Source organism: Varroa destructor, unplaced genomic scaffold, assembly GCF_002443255.2.
Source record: "Varroa destructor unplaced genomic scaffold, Vdes_3.0 BEIS01000006.1, whole genome shotgun sequence".
NCBI lineage: Eukaryota > Metazoa > Arthropoda > Arachnida > Mesostigmata > Varroidae > Varroa > Varroa destructor.
This window is the reverse complement of record NW_019211459.1, coordinates 20,780,871-20,795,108: the sequence shown is the minus strand read 5'-3', so window position 1 is coordinate 20,795,108 and position 14,238 is coordinate 20,780,871. Positions and strand designations below refer to the sequence as shown.

At 40.4% G+C, this 14,238-nt stretch overlaps 1 protein-coding gene across 3 annotated transcripts in view; it reads left to right on the top strand.

Annotated features, from left to right (window-relative positions):
• The window catches only part of LOC111252435 (putative cationic amino acid transporter), a 158,753-nt gene that overhangs the window by 70,688 nt on the left and 73,827 nt on the right, over positions 1-14,238 (top strand). For 2 of the 3 annotated variants that reach the window (XM_086993131.1, XM_022810316.2), the window contains exon 2: positions 9,951-10,005. The exons of the other annotated variant lie outside the window; for it this stretch is intronic. The gene's annotated coding sequence lies outside the window, so the exon portion shown is untranslated. The remainder of the gene's footprint in view (positions 1-9,950; positions 10,006-14,238) is intronic. 3 annotated transcript variants of the gene reach the window in all.

The window sequence follows — 14,238 nt, the reverse complement described above, 5'->3', positions numbered from 1 at the left end:
TTTAAAACTACTACTAATAGTTTTACTACTAATCATACTGTTAGAGTATACCTGAATAGAATCATTCACTAAGAGAGCTTCTATTTATCCCTATTATTGATTCGTTGCTGTTGCAGGTGAATTGGAAGTTATTAGGTTAGGACAATATTGTACGCCAATATGATATACATTAACGCCAGGCCAGGCCTGCGGCCACAAAACTCGTTGGTACATACCAAAGGATCTATAGAAGACTAGACAACAGAGCGTGAGTTCGTTGGTTGAAGGTCAACACGGTCTTCTGGCTGTATGGACGCTTATTACTGTCGATGCCAGTGATCAATAATAGTGGCGCCCATAGGGCGTGCTTGTGGTCAACCTAGGCACGTTAGCATCATCTCCCTCTATCGCTGCTGTACACGCTGTTCCGAATTCCCGTTAACATGCCTACTACAGGCGTAGCCGCTAGATGAGCTCGTACCACATCTGCCTCAAACAGGGACGTCCTGAAAACACCTGAACATCGCGGAAACTGCTGGTGACTCAGTTGCATTACAAAGCAATTTCTAAGTGTACAGACAACAGGGGATCGCTCGGGAAGGTGGAGCGCAGATTATGGTAGACACATGACCGTTTCTTGCTAAGATAACATACATGTCCCTCTTCCTCTTCCGGGGGACCGTGATGCTGTTGGCGAAACAATGGATAAGACGGGACGGCAGGGTAGGCGAATTAAAGCAGGGTTATAAGCTTGACACGACTGTCGGCTAAATTTTATCGCATTAGGTACACTCAACCATAACACGGATTTATTAAATTCAAGATCTAAAATTGTCGTTAAGGTAATTATTGTGCAATGCAAAGTGTATAGCAGCTTTCGGCTGGAAAAAAATGCTGTGTCTTTTCAAGTGAGAAATTCAATAGAAGCTGCATATATTATGTTTGTATATCATGTACACTACTTCAGCCGAATTAGTCAGTGTGCAATAAGTAAGTTTCTCTCTTCTTGAACATAGTTTAAAATTACGCCATTTCTACGCGAGCCTAGATCGGGTGAATGTACCCACACATTGCAAGCCCGGTAAGCGGGCAATGATGATGTTCACGCAACGAGAATGTACGACATACACTATACAGGCGACGTACAATCAGATATCCGGTCTACACGAGTCGTTCACAGCTGAGCGGTTTCCTGTACAAAATACGTTACGAGCTGTTGCTCTTTGTTGCCAAAAGTTCTGTACCTCTGTCTAGTTTGACAGCTTGTGACGGACGTGTCTGCCAGCTCCGTACGTTTGCCATCTAGATGCTGTCTTTTTGCCACCAGTATTTGTGCGAGCAACTTGGAACAAGCGTTTTATGGTTTTAGCCTCTTTTAGAAGAGTCTGAGTAATATTGCTTACGTACGACTGAGCAGTACCAGAACAGAACTTACTCCATATGGGCCGAATGTAAGGCTCAACCTCGACGGCCGCGCTTATTCCCGCCGAAACCACCACCCACTCGTTCTCAATCGTTTTCTGATGCTGCACTCTTCATCTAACCGTAGTAACAGGTAATTAACGGGTTAATTGGCTGCGGTCATCCGTCGAGTACTCCGTCTTACCCGCACTTTATGGTGTTTGTGTCCCAAACGAGTAATGCTCCTCCGCGTCTTCTGTGAACAAGGCAATAAATCAGCGTAATCTATATACACATTCCCTGCTTCAGTTTCTTCCTGCGGGAATCTGGTTCTTCATAGTCAACTAAGCTATCGCTCTTTTCTCAGAACCTCGACAGCCATCATTGCCCCCAAATGCCAACCACCTATTGTGGCGCACATGAATTCCGCAGACTGCGCAAGCCCATCTCTTCTACATATGGCTCACCTTCTTGCAGTCATTGCTCTAAAATTTTTGTTCCAGCTGTAATTCTAGCTGTTTCCAGGTTAGTGTAAGCTAGCAAAATATGAACAGCATCATCCTCGATGTCCTACTCGCAGTGCATGCGCGTATCGGAAGGAGTACCAATCCTGTATGAATAGAATTCCTATGTAATGTCCACGATGGAGTCACGCACATGAGCTCTCAACGCAGAACTATGATTCCGTGGGTTCTCTTTAAGGCTCTTTGCATTTGTTCTGCTTAATAAAAATTTGAGTCAACTTGGGGCTTTGAATAGAACTGTAAATTCGATAACTGAATCAATAAGCCTCCTGTGTCCTGTACTTTCAGGCCTTTGGATAATGGGAACTAGCTTTAGAATTTGCTATTTTGATAGCTTTTCGTGCCTGTACGTACGTGGTGCGTTTCTGGAACTTTCGTTGCTCTTTGGTATCTGTGAGATTTTGGCCATTTTCTGTAAAATCCGGATTTTCTGTAAAATCTTAGGAAATTTCGTGGAAAGAGTCTTAATAACTACCGGAGAAATACCCGTCGAAGCCGGAGCTTTACCGCTCTTAGCCCTCTCACCTGTGCTCAAAATCTACGTTGAGGTAATAACCGGTATCCATCCATTTTCGTCTTCCAGTTGGTTTTCAATAAGGCTCCTGAAAGCTGTCTAAAACTAAACTTGAGGGAACACCTTGCTCAAAGTATTTATCTTATTCAGATCTGGCGGTTTAAGCCTTGCTAGACTTTTAATTTTTTCCTTGATAGCTTTGTATAGCCAGTCCTATGTATCCTCATCTTTCCTACGAAATCTTTGCGGCAGCTTTCTCTGCTCTTAACAGTGGCCCTCTCTAATATAGCATAGAATTCCCCGTGCAGCGTGGTAATCATATATGCGTATCCTCTAGCTGTCTTAAATGCCCTTTTTGTTTGTAGGCCACTTGTCCGAACGTTAGCTATTTCGGAGTTTTACTAGTATTTTGGCTATACCAGTTTCAACCGTCTAGGATGTACAATTCTAATGCTAGCTATCTTGCAAACCCTTATCAGTGTTGTATTAACTTGTTTTCCGCCCTTTTGAAAGGCCATTCTCCGTACGATTTTTTTTTATACCCTTGTCCTAAATTTTAAATCGGAGTTAAGGCATATCAAGGGCTGCTGTGCTTCTTTTAAAAGCACGTATTCTATGTAATAGTGATTGCTGGTTTTTTCTATTGTCGAGTGCTCGCCAATTAGAAACCATATTTGCATACATATTTGCAATAAATAGATGTGCCATCTATTTGTTGCAAATAGTGACATCAACGTAAGACTTACATTCTGGTGTCCACAATTCATGATATTCAGATACTTTGCACAGATCTTATCCAGCGCGAATTGCTCGGTACTATCAGACATAATAGTCTCCTTGACTTTTGAGGCGTACGTTCAAGTCACTACCCGGAACTCTGTCAAGTCACAGGTCCTTTCTGTGATTTGACTTCTGAGACACTGTGCTCGTCACAAAACTTTTCAAATTCACTCCGTGCACAGCTTAGACTAATGTAGCAGGAGTTGGTAGGCTCGACCTCCGCAGCTTTCACACAAGCGTACCCATTACCGGCTCCGTATTTTGTTATAGAAATAAAAGTGCCTGCGCTTTTCTTTCTCTGTCTAACACAGACGCTTCCACGACTGTAAACAACCCAGTCGGTTCCACCGTTGATTAACACTACATTCTGTCGATAACCGGAGTAGTCGTTGCAGTCTCTTTCGTAAGATTTCACTCTCTTATGATAACTGCGGCTATCTGGCCTTTCGTCGGTGGATTTCTTGGCAAAGTCACCAACCTTTTGGCAACTGTAGCTTATGGAGTGGAAGATCTACTCTTCTAACCGGCCACTAAAGTTTCTTAATGGTACTCATTTTGGAACAGAAAACTCTTGGGAGCTCGTCTTGGGAAAGTGCCGAGGCATCGCTATCCAATATTCTTGTTTATGTGGGCATTTTGTTTCCGGAGTTTCGTGCTCATTGGAAGGTGGAAGGAATTCCACTTGAAATTCGTTTCCGATTTTGCCTGCACCTGAGAAGGCGTTTATATCACGCGGGACCGCCATGACAGCAAAGTCCGCCGCGTGTCTATTTCGCCACCTGCATTTCTATGGGTTATACCTGCAAAGGTAGCCCCTACCTAATTTGATTTCACGGACTGAAATAATGAGGCCGCCGCTCTTAACCTTTGTGATTAAGTCAGCCTTAACCATATCTTCTTCTTCTCTTCAACGCGCACCAAGTGCAGAAGGTGGCCTTAATGATAGAGGCTTTCCTCACCTTAAGTCTGACAGCCTGGGCAGCAGCGCCAGGCAGCAGGAGCTGCGAGCCCTAGAAGCTTTCTCGTTCTTCCGTATACCCAATTCGATGGTGCTGTTGGTCTCGACTCCCTAGGCGACTCGTCCAGTCGAACATGCTTCATATTCCTCTAATATGTGGACGGCCGGTAGCTCTAAATTGTTTTCCAAATCTTCTCAAATGCAAACAAGAAAGTGGCTAAGAGTTCATCGGTTCCCAACATGCCAACAATGAGCCGTCTTACAAAGGTTTGCGCGTTTCGGGGAACGTTGGTTATTTCCGCGTTCATAGTCAACAATTTCTCGCACAGCACTGCTATGCAAGACTGCCACACATTTTACAGGCAGCAGACGGATATTGCGCCGTTAGCTGGTTGTCCAGCTAGACTAGCTTGATTCTTGTATCGCACAAACCCGGACTGCTCTTGCAAAGGTTAAGTTCCTGAAAATGGCCTAGGGTCATTTTCTTACAGCTAGATTTGTTAGATCATCCATAGTCTGCATCTCATCGAAGGCCGCTCAGATTTCTCTTTTTCAAGTGGCTCCTTTTCCACTTGCTTATTGTAACCAAGGCAAAGGGCCGTGCTATCACTCGTGATGTCCGTGTTTACACTATAAGTCCCCTTTTGAACCTACTCCTGCAGTTTTGTTTGTTTTACTACTGTTATTTTACTTCATTTATAATACCACCAGTGAGAGCTACTTCTATCTTGCTTACTACGCGGTTAGGACACAAACTTAAGTTTCGTTAAAGTACCCTTTATGCCTTATAGCTGTGTGTACACGAATTTTTTCGTTCGAGTTTTCAGAGTTTAACAGAACCGTGGTATTTTTTTAATAATAATAATATTATTATTTCTTCGGTATCTACTTCATCATCTTCTGGATTCGAATACTAACGCGCACTATACGAGTTGGGTCTAGTAAAACTATCTGCAAAAGGCCCGTCTCCGACAAGGCGTTGCGCAATGTGACCGTTTTCATAGGGTTGAATTCCCGACTTGTAACTGTAACCTTCTTTTAGGCGAGTTAACTGCTATCTGGACTGAGATAGATACTGCCAGCTAGTATACAGTATCTACTGATAGGTCGAGGAAATAGGTGAATTCAAAGCAGCTTTCATGCGATTTCCATGGGGTAGCTCATTAGTTCTGCGAGCGGCATTGTATCGGTCCGCACACCCCTACGGGGCTCATAGTGACAACATTCTAAAAACTGGCAATCTTCAATGGTAGCAGTGGTAGCTACGCGTGTAGCACTTGAGGCGCTCACAGTAGCCAGAGTCACAATCACACTATTTTTACATAACACTGGAAAAAAAGATCTTCCAGTTGATGCTTGCTGTTGACTGTTGTAGGCAAGCTCGTGCATTGGCGAGCTTTGACCGGAAAAATCTATAGATGACTCTCGTTATAGATCGAGTGAATGTCTAATTACCTCTATGAATGTAGGTAGGATATAGTGATGAGACGAGAGGCCTAAAGTAAACAACATTTGCTTTTTGGACTTGTCTGCACCAACAGACAAGACAAGACAAAAATACTGTATATTTATCTGTGTGCGCTTGTGTAGAGGTTTCTATGTGCCTACTCTGGCGTAAACTGGAACAGGCCCAGATAGGCCCATCATATCGCTGAAGCCATTCGACTCCGGGGTAGGTTCTCATAAAGGCTTGTTTGGCAAGAATGTAGCCTCCGTCAACAATTTCCCAACAACAATCCAGGTATCATTATCATCATCATTATTATATAATCCAATTATCTTTACTAGAATGTATTACTATTGCTAACAAGGTTCGAATGACCTTTTTTCGATGAAGATTTCCTTTTCTTTGAAAGTGCTCAGATCTCTCACCATGCATGGCCCCATAGTGAACCCTAACACTTAGACACCAGCGATAGAAGCAAGAAATATTTTTCGTTGTTAATAAAAAATGGCACCGTTAACAAAGTAGTAAGTATTCGCTATGTTTCAACATTCGTTAATAATAACAAGAATGTTTTGCTAATCCTAACCTGATAATTTACAATAAATATATCCACCATATTATGATTAGCAAAATCCGATATTCATCTAAATAGATTTAATTTCGCTACATCTAATTATAAAGTTAGAGCAGACCTGCTATAATTACTAGGCCAGGCGCTTGGCCACAGTTCACGCACTAGCGCCCCAGCTATTTGCTCTCGTCCTTAACAAGTGTTACTCGTAAAATATTTCCCTGTCCTCTGCTTGGCTTGCACTCTTTTGGTAGGCCTATGACGAAGGCCTACTATGAGAGTCGTTAACTCGCTTTGCAAAATATAGCGGTGAATTCTGACGTAAATTGCGTGTAATTTGACTGTTTTCTGCCGTTATCCGTGCTCCATCCAAATTGTTAGTCTGTGCAAAACGTTAGACGATAATCAGACCAAAAGCGTTACACGTGTGTCCAAACATTACCTACATTATGGATACGTATATTCATCACGATAGCAAGGCTTCAATTGTCTTCCTTTTCTTTCTTATTTACGTGACGGGTGATCTTGCGTTAGTAGCGCAATATAAGCTTATCGCAACCGTTGTTATAATACAATTGCCGTTTATACATGACGGATTTGGCGCGATAAAAAAAATGTTCGTTTTGAAGGGCTCACGCTCATGGCGCGTCTTAGGGCTTCCGCAGATCGATGCTCGGACCGGAAGTGGCCGTCTGTCGGTGGGAGGCCCCAGTGGGATCTTCGACCGAGCCCCGACGCTAGATCCTTTCCTCCGAAATCGCTGTAGCGCTTTGACTAGCCAGTCTCATCGCACGGTTGGATCATAAAAGGGATTCCCTCCCATAACGAAATAGAAGAAGTTTGAAGTGAAACATCAAAATAGTCGTGTACCAGTCCAGCTAGGCCAGATTGTTATTAGGAATTTTCAATACTGAAAAACTACAATAACATTAAATATTGTTTTTACTTGTATTATCTTAGTTAACTGGATTAATACTTGTATCATATTAATTAACTTAGTATATTTACAGTTCACGAATCGGCTGCTTAGTGTTGAACCATACTGTCATCTTGAGTAGTTGATCAGTTGGAATAAGTTATCGATGAAAAAGAGTAAAAAACAGACTTCTGCTCATGTATTATATTTGGCATCAATCATTCTCAAAGGTAGCTGAATAAAGGTTAGGTATAATTATTCCTAAGTGACATAAGTTCAATGTAACGAAGTATCGAAGGCACTAGCACTCGCAACTCAAAGCTACGAATTTATGAAAGGAAATTGGCATAACTTGCAAGTAACTAGTATAGACAACTTGTTATTGGTAAAGTTCGGTATAAAACAGAACATTTGAGAGGCCGATGTGGACGCAAGTGAAGTCGATCCAATTTAGTATGCGACAATCGATATTGGATCTTCTCTGAGCCTGCTGAATAACTCTCATTTGTCTTGTTTCTACCTATCAATAGGGAGGAAAGCAATTTCTGGCCGAATCTTAAGACAGATTTACTTTTAGTGTTCAGTACATTGTTTTTTAACATATAGGTGCATTGAGATCTGTTCCCAAATTTTCCATAGACTATTCCCTTTGTTTATAGCTGTAGGGAGATATGCTTCTGATCGATTCTATATTAAAAAGCTTTTCTAATTTTGAACTAATTGTTTCAAGGCAAAATAGAATTTATCAATCTGGCGAAGCTTTATACATCTTTGACATATCAACAAGTGTCGATATGCTGATACACACCCCTCATTTCGACGATATTTTAAACAATCTACATTAACGGTGATAATACGCTGGCTTGGAAGGCTTATTTCAAGAAGTTTTTTTTTTTATAAACACTTTTGATGTATAGGATATGCTTCTCGCGTCTAGTAGCCTTGTAGCGTTTTAAGGTAGCTCTCGAGGTATCTTGTCAGTAACTTATTTGCCGCAGATGCTCGTTCTACCCAAAAACGTGGGCCAGATCCCGGGAGAAGCCGCATTGCTGCTGAAGTTTGCAGGGCTCTGGGCCTAACGTTTTAACTACCTCTAGAGCACCACGAATTACGCTGCCGTACGGATAATGTCGACCAGGGGATACGATTTTTACTGTTTTCTTTGCTGTCAATAGAGGAACGAATTTCGTGGAACACTTCATGGTCAGAGCTTTCGCAAATACGAAGCTGAGAAAAGCGCTACTACACACATGACAATGTTCAAAGAGAACTTTCGTTCAAGGTTAGTAAATATTGTGACGTAGTCGTTTTCACGATGAGCACCCGCAGGTTTATACGTACATTGAAAGAGAAAAAAGGCTCAACAGTGTTTTTTCAATGTTGGGTCACTTTTTTAATGAGTAGTGCTCAATCTAAGACCGAGCCCATGAATATGCTTTTATAGGCTAGCAAGTAACTGGACATGTAACATTATGGTGCATAGTTAACATATGCTCAGCGTAATTTGCCGCCATCCAAAATACGGCCCGGTGCCAACAATATGGCGGCTCCGTGTCATCAGGCTAAATCTGTTAAACTAAAAAAAGCTGATTAACAATTTGCTACAATTTTTTGATATACGTCGTGTATTCTTTCAATCTTTACTTCACTATATTTATATAAACCCATCCAATTTTTTTTTTATGTATACAATTAAACAAAGCACGTAACCTTGCTTGTTGAGTTAAAAAACGCCAGTTTAATTGTTTTCAATCAGTAAAACCTATAAGTTATAAATAGATAAAAATCGAGATTTTGATTATTTTTCTTTTACTATGAATATATTTTTATTCAATAAAATGGCGATTCAGATCACATTTTATTTACGTACTGACTAATATAATTTGCCTGTTCCAAACAAGTCCATGTCGCTTGTTCTAGTTTGCTCTCGAACTACCACAACGAACCTTTAAAGGAAATCGTAAACGTATTTTTCACGTGCAGCTGTCAGTTATACAGGAGTCGTGTGGAAAACACTCGTGACTATTTATTAATAAAGGAAAATGTCGGGAAAAAAATCACTCCCTGCGCCGTACGCACGGGAATGAAGTATTCGTTAGTTTAGAAAAAAAAAATAGACAACAGATGTCGAGTAAAGGAAGCCGAATGCAAACATTATGGAAACAACCTTACGAGACGACCGATGAAGCTCAGCGCGCTAATGGTTTGGAAGTCAGGTAGTAAAGGACATCTGCTGTGTGCTGATCCCATCGACTCCTTCAATGGAAGACTTACAGCTTTGTTCTTTCAATAAGTGTCTTGCCGATGGATTGCGGGGGCACTAGGATGTCTCACAGCGTATGTTCAAAATAGTTCGTCGCGTGAGAGAATCGTATCAGCCGACCGATAGGTGAAGCGTGTCCGTGAATCGGTTAGGTTTTCGCCTACCCGTTCCAAGATAACGATAGAAAAGAGCTTACGAGTATGATCAGACTAAATATGTTGTAACACGAAAGTAAAGAACTAAGGAAAAGGTTCCTAGCAGTTCCTCGTTTTAGTGTTCGACAGAAGTCTCCTTTGGAACAGGAAATCCTTCAAAGCAGCAGCATCCTGCTATTTTTTATTTTATTTCTACAATGCCCCCTGGCGACAGTCTTGGGTAAAATTTTAAATTGATAACAGGCGCTGGATTTTTTAGATAGGGATTATAAGTAGTAGTTAAAGGTTCAATGGAAGCATAGGCAAAACTGTTCTTTATAGAAAGTGATTATACGTTTTGAATAGAAAAATACTGGCTAAGCCAACGAACTATTGTCGTTATGCGGTTCTTATTTATGCCATATGTATTATTTTGGTGTGTGTTTGTGTATATATTTTTCAGCGCTCTACGAGGTATCAGGGGCCGAAAGGATACATCACACCATTTCGTCGTCAAAGTAAGGTTCTTTGCGAACTTCAAATTCTGATACGAGCTAAACTTTCAAATATTACCAAACATGCGTTCATGTATTTCGTATTTAGCGATTTGAAGCGCGTTCTATTCGCCCATGTTTACTCGGGGAGACTCAATTACGGGTACATATTGAGTCAATGACTCTAAGGTGATATCGATGGAATAGTCTGAAATACTAGGCAGTAAGGAAGATATACGAGCATAAAATGGGTAACAGGAAGCCCATTTGTAGATCTATAAAATATCTTGATTACGTCGTAAATGGTGAAAGTGGGCAGATTTTGAAGAGATACAAAAAAAAAAAAAGGAGGATTCCTGCCCAATCGTAACTCCCGGTACGAGTTGAGAATAAAGTAACTTATATATAAAATAGCATATAATTGTGTACGCAATTTCTCGTATGAAAATATAACTAAGACTGTTACGTTACTTGTTTATATTTTTGTCCACTACTATTACCATTATTACTATTAAATAAGCTATATAAACGTTTTGACGTTTACGACCATTACGGCTGTTCAGTTGGCTGACTCTCAACAATGCGACAAGGTGGACTTTTTTTTTTTTTTTTTTCTATAGAGGGTTTGAGTAAAGCTTTTCACGTAGCAATAGGCACGTCCTGGATGAAGCCTAAAGCGGACGCGAAATTTTAGGTCCGACGGTGAAACTTATTTCCGACATTACTGTACATTAGTTCTCGAATACTTCTCCCCAACCCAGGTCTATATTTAATAGTACGACGAGCTGGTAGATAGGAGTCGCAATGTTATCGGATCGATTTCAAACCGTATCACTGCTTCCTAAATTTAATATGGCAACCCGTATGTTATCATTGTACGACGAGATTTTGTGCCCGATTTACTGCAACGAAACATGTACAAGATGGCCTTATGATATCGCAGCATGTCAGAACTAGCATACATATACACTTTACGTATATTTTGCCTTACTCAATTTTACAAAACATTTGATCTATTTAGCTAGTTAGTTAGTTAGCCCTCTTTATAAATACGCACTACCCAAACCCTTACGTCTTTAAAGCCTTCTCTTTTCAGTTCGACAAGGTACCTCCTTTTAAGTTTTGACTGTTATTATATTTATCATTGTCTGAATGACTATTAATATTTATTTACTCGTTGTCACCACCGGTACTAAAGTCATACATCATTATCAAGTTTTGTGACGGGTTATATATGCCCATGCTATATAACACACAAATTTCATTCTCACTAGGTAAAGTACGACCCTCGGTTTTGTAGAAACTCCTCTATTTAATTTCATGTTGCATCAGAAGAGTAGGGGGTCGGAGGAGTAGCCGTATGGGTTGGTTGCTCCTATGTTTACGTATGAGATAATTCTATTTATTATTCCCTCTAAGGAATCAGTATGTATCCGATTCTGCAAAAGTATTAAATCGTACGTGTTTTAGTTCGTGTCGCATTAATTTACCTGCGAAACGGACACCCATTTGTCTATAGATGCGATACACATGGTTACATGATTTACAAGAGACGTGATCGAAATGGGAACAAGATGTGAGCGTTCCTTGGTGTATATGCAACTGTTGCCTCATAGTACCGATGAAGGCAGGAGGTGTTGAGCCGTGAATATAGGTAGTAGCTAAAAATGAAAAAGATTATTTTAAGGCAAGATAACAAAGAGAGGGGAAAGCTTAAACGTCCCTTCTTCCCGCGATTCCAGAATCAAGTTCTCTTAGACGTGTCTGAGAGAGTTGCAGTTCCGCTACGATCGGCGAGAGGTGTTTGTTAGTGAGTTACTTTTTTACACTATTAATATTCAATCTGTATGTATATTGAAAATCGACCTGAGAATAAATACATATCTATATGGCGACAGTTGCTGAAAGGCTGTCATCGCATACTCAAAAACGTTTGGCAGCGTCTTTGATGAACATCGTAACATAGTAGCGGATAATGGAATTACAACTAAATGCCTTCATCAATAATAAAGTATTCAGTGGGCTTATGCATTGGGGCAAAAACTACGGCAGATCCCCTGTCCGAATGAGCTTGCACAGACTATCTTACTATAACATTGAGCCAAAACGGCGAAGAGGTATGAACAATGGGTTTTAGTGAAGATGTCTGAACCCAATTTGTTCAAGTAGAATGTAGCTTAGTGAAATACTAAGGGGGCTGGGCTTTAAATATTTATTCAAAAGTCCAAAAAAAGATAAATATTGTTCTGTTACTATATTGTTTTTGTGTGTACATCAGTGAAAAAACTGAATGATCATTGAGAAATGTCTTGTGGCTAGTGGTTTAACGAATCAGTTCTTCTTCTTATACCCTATTCTGATTTCAATTAGAACTATTATAGCTAAATGCTTGAAGGCGGCTAAATCAAACGAATAGATGATTTCTGCCCTAAACAGGCATCTACCGCAACAGCACTTACAGGACAGAGACTCGTTACTCAGCCTGTGAGAACTTTGATTGAATACATCGTACCTCAAGCGTGCACCTAGGTAGGAATACAATTTTGTTAAGTGCACAAACACTAGAGCATCAAATACTCTAGTTAGCAGAACAATAGTGGAAAAACAAGGCCAAGACTCCACAGAAAAATATTTCTCTATCAAACCATAAAGTTAAATCTTTGAAATCTCGAACGACTATCTTGGCCAAATCCACCAAGCTCCACGTTGACCGCTCACAGCTTCCTGTCGAATATGGACGTTGTACGTTCAATGGCAAATGAGAACTTTTCAATATCGCAGTCAACAGAACGGTCTAAGATTCTGAATCATCAGAAGAGTAACATTTGGTTTTAGCTGTTTATTATTGAGCGACACTCCTTGATAGGATTATTTTGCTTCCAGGATAAAACTAAAATGAGGTAAATTGTTTAATTGGATCATATTTGCGAATCCGTTTGATGTTCATACAATAATACAAAAAATACTAAAGTGAAAATGGTCACGCCTTACGCTTTTATAGTGCTTAAAACAAATATACGGTATTGCTATACGAGCTGGTTCGAGACTAGATGTAGAACTTCTGCTTCACCCACCATACCTCTCATAGAAGAAGCGACTGACCTCTTAGAAAAGGGTATTGATTAAAAGTCAGGCAGCAAGCATCTGCAATGTAGCTTCACAGAGCACAAACCATCAACAATCCAAAGTTCTTAAGATTATATATAGTACTCACAGCTGGGGTTACAATATAAGCGCAGAGCTTCTGTGTATACCGCAACGTTCATTTTGTATACAGGGCTGAACCCCGAAATTACAACAAGCGGCTATGGGGTGGGGTGGGGTAAATTTTTCTTTATTTCTCGAGTATCCGCTACAGTTAGGCGGGATATCGGCTTGTTTGATAAGACAAGCCGAAGTCCAATTGCATAGTTTGTCCTCGAATCCCAGAACGACGAAATGATACAAAATAATTCTCAATATATCGATAGAACTACCGACATATGTACAGAGGCCAAAAAGTAGTTCCAGCTGACCGAAACCACTTTCGCTCGGAGAATCGGAACGTAACGATAAAAGCTACCAGAAGATTGTTTATATTGGATTTATTGATGAAACTACAAGTACATAATTTCGGAGTGTTGACAGCTATGGCAAAACTGTTCCATATATGAGAATACTTTTCGGTACTGGATTAGTATGGATTCGATCATGTCGGTTTATACAGATAATTGAAGTTATATAATAGTTAATATTTGTTAGATGATGTATAGAAGCCTGCTCCTGTAGGAATCATTCGAATCAGGCCGTTTGTTTCAAATTCTAATGATACACAACTACAAACATACACTAATTCATAAGGGAGGCATACGATCACCGAGACGAGCGTGGATTCAATCCAGAGCAATCCTATGGTTTGAAGTCGTACGAATCGAAATGAATAAATTACCATATTGGGAAAATCATCGGATTTAAACTCAAAGTAGCGTCGCCATTTTTACGTTACCGCACAGTGGCGGCAGAACTAGCAGAATGTTCGCACCTTATGAACCGCTTTGGTTACTTTAGTTACAGCGGAAGGCACGCATGTATCATAAGGATTAACATTCAGCCACCAACATCTTATTTGCTATTTTTACATATAATATTAAGTTTATCATGCCATACATATAAGTATATCATGTGGAAGGTTTAAAGCGAAGCTTTCCAGTTGGATCTTCCGTAAATTCAACTTCGGTTAAGACGAACGGAGGATCCGCTGCCTTTAGTGCACTTCGA